The sequence below is a fragment of the Mastomys coucha genome, unplaced genomic scaffold, assembly GCF_008632895.1.
Source record: "Mastomys coucha isolate ucsf_1 unplaced genomic scaffold, UCSF_Mcou_1 pScaffold13, whole genome shotgun sequence".
Lineage (NCBI taxonomy): Eukaryota > Metazoa > Chordata > Mammalia > Rodentia > Muridae > Mastomys > Mastomys coucha.
Genome location: NW_022196895.1, coordinates 14,104,568 through 14,115,430, shown reverse-complemented (window position 1 = coordinate 14,115,430; position 10,863 = coordinate 14,104,568).

Genomic DNA, 10,863 nt, shown 5'->3' with positions numbered 1-10,863 from the left:
GAGCTAGATAGATATAGCCAACACTTGTCATCCAACATCATCAACCAATGACTTCCGGTTAGAGTCCAGCATTGCTGGGACATTTACTGTGAATCTGGGGAAAGGGAACATGTAGGCTCAGGATTTAAAACAGCTGTAATGTGTTAAAATGGCAGGTGTGGGAAGGGCAGCAAAGAAGTCTGGGACACTCTACCTGACATCTACCCTGATGATGCTCTTGTTTGGCTTTTGACTGATGACTTCAAAACTGGGATTCAATTCAGGTGCTGACCCTAAGCACAGTGCAACAGAGCTTCTATGGAGAAACCTGTCCGCATTGGATGAAACAGAAGAGATGACCAGGGCCCAGAGCAAAGGAGAAATCAAAAATGAATCTTTACTCATCAGAGAAGGATATGACAATAAAGACTTTTTTCTCTTTTTTTAGGTGTGAGTTTGTGGGAACTCAGCTGCAAAAGAAATACTGCTCTCTCAGAACTCTAGTTCAGTTCCCAGCCCACACAGGATAGTTTTCAACCACCTGTACTGGTCATCCAGAGGATCTGAGGCTCTCCTCTGGTCTCCATTTCTACAAACAGCTCATTAGACAAAACCTTAACCTAATAAAATATAATATCAATAAAACTTTTGAAATCAAAAAAAAAAAAAAGAAAAAGAAAAGAAATGGAGCTCATTTATAGTGAATGTGGTTGCTGCAAGTTGAAGAAACCCAAAAGACATCACACTGTTATACAGAAGGTATATAAATGTATAGGTCATATAATGCTGATGGGAATTTTAGAATATATTATATTATGTATTTATATGTGAAAGAAATGAGTGCCATCTGCACACTACAATGCAATACAGCACATTGTATTTCATGCTAAGATAAAAAGCACCTTCCTAGCATGTAAATTGTGCTGAAATTATTAATTCATAATACCATATCACATGGAACTTATTTTTATAATTACTTTGCCTCTGTCTGGGTTGTATAATGTTTAATCTGTTGGCACCTTGGGTTTTGTGTTGAGTTGTTTACTCTCAAGTAAAATGGCATTATGATATCTACCCCTGAACCTGGACTCTGTATCCTTCTGCCTCAGCCTCCAGAACTATGGTATCGAAAGCCTGAGTTATCGCAACTCATGCTTTAGTCTTCCTTAAAACTTCATCATTATCTTATGTCTAGAATTATTTGAAATGTAGAGTGCACTAGGCATTTGAGCAAATAATTGATCATTACCATTTGTTTGATGACTATACACTGTTACAGTAAAATTTCTTCTTAAAAATTATTTAGGAGCTACCTACATAATCTCATAATCAATAACAATAAATAAATTAGATATCTGTCAATAAAGCAATACAAATAGGAGAAAAACTAATTGAAAATTCAAACAATTCCCAGTTTCCTTGGGTCATGGTTAATAAAAACTAAGTTGTAGCTTTTCTGGACCACAACTATCCTAAACCCAAATTTTCTCAAGGTATCATTCGGCTAAACAACTGAAATAATGTACATTTATTGACTTTAAATAGTAAAAAAAAAAAATTACTTAACACAATCTTTTATGACCTGAACTAATTAGGTTTACATTTCAAAGATTCTAATAACTTTGGCATATTTACCACAGCATGGTCCAAAATGTTTTAGTTTTAAGTTTTACTGATGCTTGTTCTGGAAAAAAATAAAAATTTCCCTATTTAAATAAGCTTGGATAGATTTTATTAAATCAATGTGAACAAACTCCTGCAAAGCATTTCTTCTCAGAGTTCTAATAATGTGTGTTGGGACTCTCCAAGATAATATACTGAGTGGAATTTCCCTTCATAATTCAGCAGGAACTCTCAGGACTATTGTTCTTTGGATCATCCTTAGAAACTTCTTTGTTAGCACCACCCCACACTAATTCCAATATATTTCAGGAGAATCCTATGGGATATAGAAATGAATAGGAGGTAAGATTAAAACATGCAGTTTCTCTAAACTTATTTACATACAATAATCTATATTTATTACTTAGAATTTTAAACTTCTTACTCTTAATTTTAACTCCAATTTTGTAAATAAAACTTTTATATGATTTCTACATTCTTACCTCTCCTTTCTCTCATTCAGTTCTTTCCTATAGAGAAATCTGTAATGCAGAGAATGGTATTCCCTTTGTTATCATAAATTCTTGTGTTATAATATTAGAGAAGAGTTTAGCCAATTTAAAATTGGATCATAGCAATCTGGCAATAAAATATAGAACAATAATGTTGTTTTGCCATGAATTGAACTCATTTAGGCAAACAAGAAATAAGGAAAGTCATGTGTTTTGCAGTGGAAGGTTTCCATCCTCTAGAATCCTGCCAAGGACACAGAGTGCTCCTGGATGAGACAATTGGTCTGAAGCCAGCCCCGACCTACTAGGCATCCACTCTGTGCTGAGCACACAAAGACCACCGCAATGGACTTAGAAAATAGGAATCACAGTAAGGAAGTGGAAGCTTCTCCGAAGTTAACTGTGACCTGTTCTGGAATAAAGCAAACCGTAGTGTTGTGAAGAGCAGACTGAACGTGATCTGATTCATTTTGTTGAATGAAAAGGAACTTTACTCAACACCTCGTATGCTGCCCAACACCTGTAAGATGAAATCAATACAAAGACTAGTGAAAAGATGAAGTTATTTCCCAGCTGTAAAGTGATGGCATTAAGTCTGCTTCTCTTCAGTGAAAGAAGTTAGAAGGAAGGCATGGATGCAGCCACACAGCTCCTTAACAAACTGGCTATAAATTTCTCTTGTGGGTCATCCCCATGCTCTCCTAATCCCTAAAATTACAAAAGGATAGGCTTGAAATTATGGTTTTATGATGAAAACAAACAATAATAATGCAACAGTAATAACAATAAAGCAGTCACATGTCAAGTCTCACCTTTAACACATCGATGCTACATTATGATACTCAAGAAAACAACTTCCACTAACGTCGATGCTGTGTTTGTTTGTTTGTTTTCTCTTTCCTTTTCTACCCAGTGTTATGCTTTCTCTAACTTTTGTTCCTCCCTGGTAGATGGTGGGATTAATTATGCTTTTTTGTTACTATCCATATATTATTTTTCTTATGTGAAAGCTACCTCTGTTGTGAAGGCATAAATGCTCATGAGCAGATTAAAAATTGTTTGGTATCATTTCATTCCTATTAATTAGTCTTGGTCTTTTTACAACCCCCAAACAAATGATCTAATATACTGTGGATTCATTGAAATGCTGTATTAGTTAGAGCCCTTGATATCTTTATTTACTCAATTAACATTTATTATACACACTGCATTTTACTTTTCTTACCAGCTTGGTATGATCCCTTGAATTAATTCCATTTAGATTCTGTATGATATACCTGTCAGTTTGGGTGAACTTGAACTAGAGTACTTAATGCCACCTGAATTCTACTAACTTGTTAAAACAAAACTTTAACTCATATTGTATTTGATATTGTCTGTTCCCCTAGTGTCCTCCCAACATTTAAGTTCAGATATAAGTAAGGTCTTTGCCAAATCTATGAAAAAGTCACTTATGTGACTGTAGGAAAAGAAAATCCAAAGAACTATGATGGTACACTTCTTCAATTTTCAGTCTAGAAGGAACATGTCCTGTATATTCATAGCCTAGTGTTCCTACGACCCTATCCTGGGATTGGGACAATAAAAAGGGTCTTCTAAGGAATATATGTGCATTTTCCCACTCCTAATATTGAGAAAGAACTTTTTCTTATCCTCCTAAATATAATCTGAACACTTATCTACCCTGTCATGTGGTTATGGAAAAGAGTTTCAAGGTAAAGCAAACTCAGAGGAACATTTATTCTAGTTTGGTTGCATAACCAGGAAAAGCTGATAATGCAGGTGAATTTCTAAGGACATATTCCATAGAGTTCCTTAGAGAGGGAGGCTACTCATTTGTTCTTTTTGATTCTTAAACTAACTAGGCAACAATCATGTTCAAACCAAAGAGTAGGCAGCAGAAGGCCTGACCAGGGCAATACATAAAATTAGCTAAATATGTGTATGTCGCATAATCTTTCTAACACTAGTGAAATACATGAAAAAGTCAAGGTGAAAAAACAAATGATTCAATTTATTTCCATTTCAAAGTATTTGCTTCATGGATATTTGGCATCTTTGTGTCTGATGACACAAATTACACAATATAACTATACAAAAGGAATTATTCCTATTTACAGATATAATACGAATTTTAAAAATAATAAAAAGTATAAAAATATTAAATTTTGAGCCACTGAATGGTTGCAAATGCATTCAGTCCCAGCACTCAGGAGGCAGATGTCAGTATATCTATGAGTTTGAAGCCAGCCTGAACAGCCAGGTCTAGACAGAGAAACTCTGTTGTAGAAATTATGTCTGATTCTTCCTCTCAGATGCCATGCTCCCTGAAGTAAGTCTCAAAGTCAAAATATATTTACAAATGTGATGGCTGTATAATTAGGCTCTTCTCTGACTAGATAGAACTTAAACTAACCCATATATTCTAATCTCCATTCTGCCACATGGTTGTTTACTTGTGCTCAGATACCATATATCCATCTGTCACATCTTCCCAGTTAAATCTCCTGGAACTATTCCAGAATCTTTCCTGCCTCTGGAATGTCCCATCTTCTGGTTCTTGCATAACCTATAGGCCAGAGATTTATTATTGACAGATGCCATATCTATACAGACACAAGGTATTTTCTCTACACCTTGTCTCAAAAATCATATTTTTCAAATTAATTGAACGCTCAAATAACCATTAATTATCTGCTTTGATAGATTTGGTAATTTTCACCTGCAAAGAATCAACTATAAGACATAGACAATTGTAAAAAAAAAAACCAACAACAACAAAGTAAAGAGAAAAAAATGTGAGCCCAAGAATTGCAAAATACATGGTTGAGGTTAGTTGTTATTTATTTCTTCAGAAAAGATAACTTTTAGCAAAAACAAAGCAATGTACCTATATAACACATGAACAAAACTCGTACAAGTACACATAGACACTGCATTCTGACCAATGGTTTTGGCAATTTAACCATAGCTCTATACATGTGTTATTCCATTACATACCAAAGACAATTATTTTTACAAAATCAGAAGTCATTGTGCTAGATGAATTGATATTGGCTAATAAAACGTTATTGAAACCATATAATATGTAAAATACATGAAGATAAGTTAAATTCAAATAATACCATGTGAACAGTAATAGAAACAATGTTGATATTTGTTAAAATTAGACAAGGAAAAATGTTCTAAATAAAAGGAAATGTTTTATTGACCAATGATAGATATTCTAATTCAAAAGGAAACAAAATCCCAATCCTAATGAAATGCACACTTAACTTCAGCTCTTGTTCTGAGAAAGTTTTTAAAACATGTGAAGAAAATCACATGTTTTATGTCAGTTGTTTATATTTTCAAACAGGAAGAAAGAAAAGGTAGACTTTGAATAAAATCTGTGCTTAGAAAAACTATGCCGATTTTCTCTCTGGTGACTTTCTAAGGCAGGACCAGCTGGAAGGCACAAACTGCAGAAGTGGCAGGGAAGATGGAACAGGATCTTTTCTACCTCTATCTGCAACTAGAAGGGAAGGCAGATCCACAACCCTCTGTGCACCTTTCCTGCCATCTGGAGAGCTTGTCTCCAGTGAGAATTACACCCAGGACTCAGGCAAGATCACCATTTCCTCTCCAATAACTTTCTAAGGCAAAAACAGCCAGGAGCCACAGGCCTCAGAAGTGGCAGGAAAGCTGGGACAGGATCCTTTCTACCTCCATCTACATCTAGGAGAAACACTGGATTCACACCCTTTATGCATCCTTCCTGCAAGCAGAGTGCTTTTCTCCAGGGAGGGCTCTGACTCCAGGGCTCAGTAGGGACAGCTGATCCACAACCCTATGCACATGGGTATTAGAGGAGAGCTAATCTCCCAGAAGTGCTGACACAAGCTATCAGATCACCATGGACTAAGGCTGCTCCTCAATAACAACATAAACAATAGAAAACCCACATACTCTTGGAAGCTTAACAACACTCTATTCAATGATAACTTGGTCAAGGAAGAAATAAAGAAAGAAATGAAAGACTTTCTAGAGTTTAATGAAAATGAATCCACAACATACTCAAATTTATGAAACACAATGAAAGCAGTCCTAATAGGAAAACTAATAGCTTTAAGTGCCTCCGAAAAGGAACTGGACAGAGCATACACCAGCAATTTGACAGCACATGTGAAAGCTCTAGAGCAAAAAGAAGCAAATTCACCCAAGAGGAGTGGAGCAGGAAATAATCAAACTCACGGGTGAAATCAACCAAATAGAAACAAAAAGAACTATACAAAGAATCAACCAAACCAGGAGCTGGTTCTTTGAGAAAATCAACGAAATAGATAAAACATTAGCCAGACTAACTAGAGGGCACGGAGACAGTATCTTAATTAACAAGATCAGAAATGAAAAGAGAGACATAACAACAGACACTGAGGAAATCCAAAAAAACCATGAGATCCTACTACAAAAGCATATACTCAACAAAACTGTAAGACCTGAATGAAATGGAAAATTTTCTAGACAGATACCAGGTACCAAACTTAAATCAAGATCAGATAAATGATCTAAACATTCCCATATCTGCTAACGAAATAGAAACAATTATTAACAGACTCCCAATTAGCCCAGCAGTGGTGGCGCACAATTTTAATCCCAGAACTTAGGAGGCAGAGTCATGCAGATTTCTGAGTTCAAGGCTAGCCTGATCTACAGAGTGAGTTCCAGGACAGCAAGGGCTACAAAAGAAGTCCAGGTCCAGATGGGTTTAGTGCAGTTTTATAAGACCTTCAAGGAAGATCTAATATCAATACTCCTCAAACTATTCCACAAAGTAGAAACAGAAGGTACTCTACCCAATTCGTTCTATGAATCCACAATTACTCTGATACCTAAACCACACAAAGACCCAAAGAAGAAAGAAAAGTTCAAACCAATTTCCCTTATGAATATAGATGCAAAAATACTCAATAAAATTCTTGTAAACCGAATCAAAGAACACATCAAAACGATCATCATGATCAAGTAGGCTTCATCCCAGGGATGCAAGAATGGTTCAATATTCCAAAATCCATCAATGTAATTCACTACATAAACAAACTCAAGGAAAAAAACCCATATGATCATCTCATTAGATACCGAGAAAGCATTTGACAAAATTCAATACCCCTTCATAATAAAAGTCTTGGAAAGATCAGGAATCAAGGCCCATACCTAAACATAGTAAAAGCAATATACAGAAAACCAGTAGCCAACATCAAATTAAATGGAGAGAAACTTTGAAGCTATCTCACTAAAATCATGGACTAGGCAAGGCTGCCCACTCTCTCCCTACCTATTCAATATTGTACTTCAAGTCATAGCCAAAACAATTAGACAACAAAAGGAAATCAAAGGGATACAAATTGTAAAGGAAGAAGTCAAATTATCACTCTTTGCTGATGATATGATAGTATACTTGAGTGACACCACAAATTCCACTAGAGAGCTCCTATACCTGATAAATAAATTCAGCAAAACAGCTGCATATAAAATTAACTCAAGCAAACCAGTTGCCTTCCTTTACACAAAGGATAAACAGGATGAGAAAAAAAAATTAGAGAATCAACACCTTTCACAATAGTCACAAATAATATAAAATAACTTGATGTGACTCTAAGCAAGTAAAAAATCTGTATGACAAAAATTTCAAGTCTCTCAAAAAGGAAATTGAAGAAGATCTCAGAAGATGGAAAGATCTCCCATGCTCGTGGATTGGCAGGATTAATATAGTAAAAATGACCATCTTTTCTGAAAGCAATCTACAGGTTCAATGAAATCCCCATCAAAATTCCAACTCAATTCTTCACAGACTTAGAAAGAGCAATTTGAAAATTCATCTGGAATAACAAAAAACCTAGGATAGCTAAAACTATTCTCAACAATAATAGAACATCTGGTGGATTCACAATCCCTGACCTTAAGCTGTACTACAGAGCAATTGTGATAAAAAAAAAAAACAAACCTGCCTGCTATTGATACAGTAACAGGCAGGTTGATCAATGAAATAGAAAAGAACACCCAGAAATGAACTCACACACCTATGGTCACTTGATCTTTGACAAAGAAACTAAAATCATCCAGTGGAATAAAGACAGCATTTTCAACAAATAGTGCTGGCTCAACTGGCAATCAACATGTAGAAGAATCCAAATTGATCCATTCCTATCTCCTTGTACAAAGCTCAAGTCTAAGTGGATCAAGGACTTCCACATAAAACCAGATACACTGAAACTAATAGAGAAAGTAGGGAAGAGCCTTGAGAACCTGGGCACAGGGGAAATTTTCCAGAAGAGAACACCAATAGCTTCTGCTCTAAGATCAAGAATTGACAAATGGGACCTCATAAAATTACAAAGCTTCTGTAAGGCAACAGACACTATCAATAGGACAAAACTACAACCAACAGATTGGAAAAATATCTTTACCAATCCCACATCCTATAGAGGGCTAATGTCCAATATATACAAAGAAGGAGTCAAGAAGGTAGACTCCAGAGAACCAAATAACCCTATTAAAAATTGGGGTACAGAGCTAAACAAAGAATTCTCAGCTGAGGAATACTGAATGGCTGAGAAGCACGTAAACAAATGTTCAACATCCTTAGTCATCAGGGAAATGCAAATCAAAACAACCCAGAGATTCCACAGCACTCCAGTCAGAATGATAAAGATCAAAAACTCAGGTGACAGCAGATGCTGGAGAGGTTGTAGAGAAAGAGGAACACTCCTTCATTGCTCTTTCATTGCTGGTGGGATTGTAAGCTGATACTACCACTCTGCAAATCAGTTTGGCAGTTCCTCAGAAAAGTAGATATAGTACTACCAGAGGACCCAGCTATACCACTCCTGAGCATATACCCAGAAGATACTCCAACATATAATAAGGACACTTGATCCACTATGTTCATAGCAGCCTTATTTACAATAGCCAGAAACTAGAAACAACCCAGATGTCCCTCAGTAAAGAAATGGATACAGAAAATGTGGTACATCTACACAATGGAGTACTACTTAGAGATTAAAAACAATAAATTTATGAAATTCTGAGGGAAATGGATGGATCTGGAGAATATCATCCTGAGTGAGGTAACCCAATCACAAAAGAACACAAATGGCATGCACTCTCTGAGAAGTCGATATTAGCTCAGAAGATCAGAATACACAAAGTACAATCCGTAAACCACAAGAAACTCAAGAAGAAGGAAGACCAAAGTGTGGATACTTCCTTCCTTTTTAAAAGGGGAAACAATATACCCATAGAAGGAGTTGCAGAGACAACCTATGGAGCAGAGAGTGAAGGAAGGACAATCCAGAGACTGCTCCACCTGGGGATCCTTCCCATATTCATTCATCAAATCCACACATTATTGTGGGTGCCTGCAAGTGCTGACTGACAAGAGCTTGATATAGTTGTCTTCTAAAAGGCTCTGACCCTACCCAGATAATACAGAAGTAGAGACTCACAGCAATCCAAGGGACTGAGCACAGGTTTCCCCAATGAAGGAGCTAGAGAAAAGACCCAAGGAGCTGAAGGGTTTGCAGCCTCATAGGACAAACAATATGAACTAACTAGTACCCTCAGAGTTCCTAGGGACTAAACCACTAACCAAAGAGTACACATGGTGGGATTAATGGCTCCAGCAGCATATGTATAGCAGAGGATTGCCTAGTCTGTCATCAATGGAAGGAGAGGCCTTTGGTCTTGTGAAGGTTCTATGCCCCAGTGTAGGGGAATGCCAGGGCCAAGAAGTGGTAGAGGGTACATTGGTGAGCAGGGAAGAGGGGAGGGAACAGGTTTTTTTTTTCCTTTCTTTTTCTTTCTTTTTTTTTCAGAGGGGAAACCGGGAGAGGAGATATCATTTGACATGTAAATAAAGAAAATATAAAATAATAATTAAAAAAACAAAAACAAAAAAGAAAAAGAAAAAAGAAAAACTATGTCATCATAAGGGGAATGTGAACTTTTAAAAGAAAAACAGTATTAATTGGATTAACTTTTAGATATATTGGTCAATAAAAACAGAGAAAAAAAACCTATCTCAAAACTAAAGGGTTACATTGGTTCAGATCATAAAGACAAAACTCAGAATAGAATGTGTTCAGCAATTACTGCCAAAATACTCAGCAACACTGAAAACCATACTCAAATGTAACAGTAACTCCTAGATAACCTGAATAAAAATTTACTTGCCCTGTTCCACTAAAATAGCAAGTGCATTCTGAAAATCTTCCTGCTGAGAACTCTCTAGACAACTGTAATGGCACTTAGGATTTCATCAAGTGCTTTTGGGGTAAATGAAGAGGGCTCCACTCAATCTCATGGAGTCACCAGATTTCACGATGCTCAATTAAGAGAGAATGTGGAAAGAAAATGGCAGTTCTGGTGAGGTGTTTTAGAAGTTCTAGACACGTGCTGCCAGTTCACATAGCCCCAGCTCTATCTCTGAGACCTGTATGGAGGCAGGAAGCCAACACCTAGAATTTCCTTTGACCTCCAGGAACATGTGGCATGCGTATGTATTCCTTTGTGCATGTGCACACACATACACAATCTCCAAACTAGATGTAAAAACTTTAAAAAGCAGAGTATTAAAGGCTATTTACAAATATTCACCAATATTTAGAAAACAACCTTCAGCTCATGAAACTTAATCAAATTCATCAAAAAATATTTCAAAAATATAGTATGACAAATTGGGCTCACTACAAAAGCATAATGTTTTTAATTTTGTTTTGTTTTTTTTTTATTT